We start from the raw sequence: 4,021 nt of genomic DNA on the forward strand, positions 1-4,021 counted from the left end.
GTACAACACAGTAAAAATATGCTGCGTCCAAAACGCTACTATTCCTTCTCGTGTGCACACAGTCTAAATCTACAATATTCATATTCCAATAAAAACAAGTAAAACCATTGCATTAAAAGGATGCTTCAAACTTTTGATTAGTACTGAGCTTAAAGAAAACCTGACAACTGATACATGTTGCCTAATTCTTTTTCTAAGCTTCTTTTTCTTTCCTTTATACATATGAAATACAAATTATGTTAATATTAAAGGGGCTGTGCCACGATAAAGAATACAGTTAACCAACCAGAAAAGGTGGAAATAGTTTTGCAATTCATAGGGATTAAAAATTATGCTTCATTCCAAAGATACCAAGCCTTTTTTTTTTTTTTTTTTTAATTATGAAGCGTCTCTCTGCAATCGAGCTCGCGGGTCTGTGAAGCAGATGATCTCACTCAGAGGTCAGTTGTGTGAGCGCAGGGGCTGAATCATAGACAGACAGGCTCTGTGCTTACAGCAGGGCGCCTGCGCTGTCAGACTTCTGACAGAGAATATGTTGTGTATGCTGCGGGTGGGGAGTTGGGGGGACCTCTTATGAATGGAACTGTGCAAACTCGACCAGCTGATCACTCACTACCAGGTCGTAATGGAATAACACCAGGGGGCACCAGAGAGCACAACACAAAAAATAAAAGCTTGGTATCTTTTGAATGAAACATAATTTTTAAACACAAATTACAAAACTATTTAATTCCATCTTTTCTGGTTGGTTAACTGTATTTTTTATGGCACAACCCCTTTAACTTTGACTTTAATCTAATTTTAATTTGAATTCAAAAGTTACATAAATTGTTCATCTTTTATTTCTATTTTTGTATGTTGTCAAAATTACTTACAAGGAGTCATTAGAGGATTCATCAGATGTGGTTGATGATTGCTCAGTAGAAAATGGTGGTAATTCCTCTTGAGCAGTGAAAGCAGTGCTGGCCTCAGTCATGTATTTCTTTCTGTAAAACAGGGGTCTCAAACTCGGCTGGGTATATGGGCCGCACATGGAAAAAATTTGAATTTGGGGGGCCGCATTCTTTGTTCAATGTGACATTTTTAGTGATACCATTTTTTTTGTATACACCCTTTGAACATTTTTGCCGAGTTTATTTTTTTATGGCTTGGGTCGTTATGGATGTGGCGATAATAAACGTGCACTTTTTTGTGTTTACTTTAGTTTACATATAAAACAGCATTTTTAGTGCCCAATATTTTTTCATGCTTTATTTTATTTTTTATTTTTTTTACAATTTTATTTCCCCCAATTGGCCACATACAGTAATATTGTCTTACAATTAGCATCATATAGTAATAATGGAAAACATCTTGTAGTAATGTTCCCCATCCAAGTCCCCATCTTGTACTAATGTGCCCCATCCAGGTCCCCATCCTGTGGCTATGTGCCCCATCCAGGTCCCCATCCTGTGGCAACGTTCCCCATCCTGGCGCCCATCTTGTACTAATGTGCCTCATCCAGGTCCCCATCTTGGGGCTATGTGCCCCATCCAGGTCCCCATCCTGTGGCAATATTCCCCATCCAGGTCCCCATCTTGTGGCTCTGGTCCCCATCCAGGTCCCCATCTGGTCCCCATCTTGTGGCTATGTGCCCCATCCAGGTCCCCATCTTGTGGCTATGTGCCCCATCCAGGTCCCCTCTTGTGGCTCTGTGCCCCATCCCGGTCCCCATCCTGTGGCTATGTGCCCCCTGTGCTGTTCTTCACACACATAAAATAGAAAAAAAAAAAAAGATGATTCTCACCTGCCCTCGGCGGCCTTCCTGCAGATGTGGCCCGCAGGCACCACAGAGTCCGACCCCTTGACGATCCCGACCTGGTCCAGGAGGATCCGCCGACAGCAGTGCTGCATTGCCGCACAGAGACTGTCTCCCAGCACAGCATTTTCAATGTCAGCCGCCGGCCAATCAGAGGCCAGCAGCTGACTTCTGCATATGGCAATGACGTCATACTCGCTGCGCCGACACGCAGATATCAGCTGCTGGCCTCTGATTGGCCAGCGGCTGGCATTGGAAATGCAGTGCTGGGAAACAGTCTCTGTGTGGCAATTCAGCGCTGCTGTCGGCGGCTCCTCCTGGACCAGGTCGGGATCGTCAAGGGGTCTGTGCCTGCGGGCCGCATAAAGCAGCCTCAGGGGCCGCATGCGGCCCGCGGGCCGCGTGTTTGAGACCCCTGCTGTAAAACATACACATCAAGGTCTCTATTAGTGTGAAAAAGAGAAGAAAAATACAATTTTAAGTGATAAAACCTTTCAAGGTGGGAGGAATAGTCCTGGCAAATGTAGAGTAAAGACGTGTTCATTGTTCTTCTGGGCCATAATCTAAACAACAACTACTCGGAGATTACATTTTACCTAACCAGATGGGGAAGAAAGACAACTACACCATCACAGGACACTACAATTACCAAAAAGGCAACATCCACAAATTCCGCACTGATACCTTAGGTAGCGCTCCTAGATCAGAGCAGTTTATTTGGTGTGCAATGTATCGTCCTTCAGGGAGCGCTTCTTCCCAGACCATTCCAAGGTCTCAAGCATAACCTACTCCTTTTGAGTCCCAACACGCAGCTCCAATCATGCATTCCCCAGCATCCTTACCGAGGACAAGCCGGCTTCCAATATCATAGGCTGCTGTCCAGGGATCACTATCTCCCAACCCGGCAGTGGACATGGTGCCAAGAACCACCATCATGCCACAAGATCAACTTCATGAGATAGTTCAGGCTATCTTCTATTGTGTCATAGCTACTTGTGAGTCCAGTATTTACAGTTGAAACCAGAAGTTTACATACACTATATAAAAAGACATACGTATGTTTTTCTCAATATCTCATGAAATCAGTATAAACCTTTTCTGTTTTAGGTCAATTAGGATTGTCATAATTTTTAATATTTGTCAAATGCCAGAATATTGAGAGAGAATGTTTTAAGGCATTTTTATTGCTTACTGCAAAGTCAAAAGTTTACATACTCTAAGATTGCTATTCATTTAAACAATTCTGGACTGCCCATATGATGATGTCATGTGTTTGGAAGCTTCTGTTTTTGGCAACATCCGATTTAATTAGAGACACACATGTGGATGTATTTTAATGCATACCTGAAACACACTGCTTCTTAGTGAAGCATCAGAAGACAGTCTAAAGAAATCAGCCAAGATATCAGGAAGAGAGTTGTGGACTTGCACAGGTCTGGCCCATCCTTGGGTACAATTTCAAGATACCTGAAGGTGCCTCCTTCATCTGTACAAACAATTATACGCAAGTAAAAACAAGATGGGAATGTCCAGCCATCGTCCCGCCTAGGAAGGAGACGGGTTCTTTGTCCCAGAGATGAATGTGCTTTGATCCGACATGTGCATATCAACCCAAGGACAAAAGCAAAATTGTGTCAATACCCACAGTAAAACGAGTAGTGTATCAACATGGTCTGAAAGGCCACTCTGTCAGCCAATACTCCAAAAGAAACATAAAAGAGTCAAATTAGCGTTTGCAAATGCACACAGGAACAAAGACCTTAATTTTTGGAGACATATCTTGCGGGCTGATGAAACTAAAAGTGAACTTTTTGGGCATAATGGCCATCGTTACGTTTGTAGGAAAAAGGGAGAAGCTTGGAAGCCTAAGAACACCATCCCAACTGGGGTGGCAGCAACATGTTGTGGGGTTGTTTTACAGCAGGAGGGACTGGTGCACTTCACAAAAGAGATGGCATCATAAGAAAAGATTATGTGGCAATACTGAAGCAACATCTCAAGACATCAGCCAGGAAGTTAAAGCTTGGGCGGAAATGGGTCTTCCAAATGGACAATGACCTGAAGCAAGCTGCCAAAGTGGTAACAAAGTGGCTTAAGGATAGCAAAGTCAATGTTTTGCAGTGGTCATCACAAAGCCCTGATCTCAATCCCATTGAAAATTTATGGGCAAAGCAGAAAAGGCAGGTGCGAGCAAGGCGACATACAAACCTGGATCAGTTACAC

Source organism: Phyllobates terribilis, unplaced genomic scaffold (assembly GCF_046119375.1).
Source record: "Phyllobates terribilis strain yellow unplaced genomic scaffold, ASM4611937v1 Scaffold_44__1_contigs__length_10104851, whole genome shotgun sequence".
NCBI classification, from domain to species: Eukaryota; Metazoa; Chordata; class Amphibia; order Anura; family Dendrobatidae; genus Phyllobates; species Phyllobates terribilis.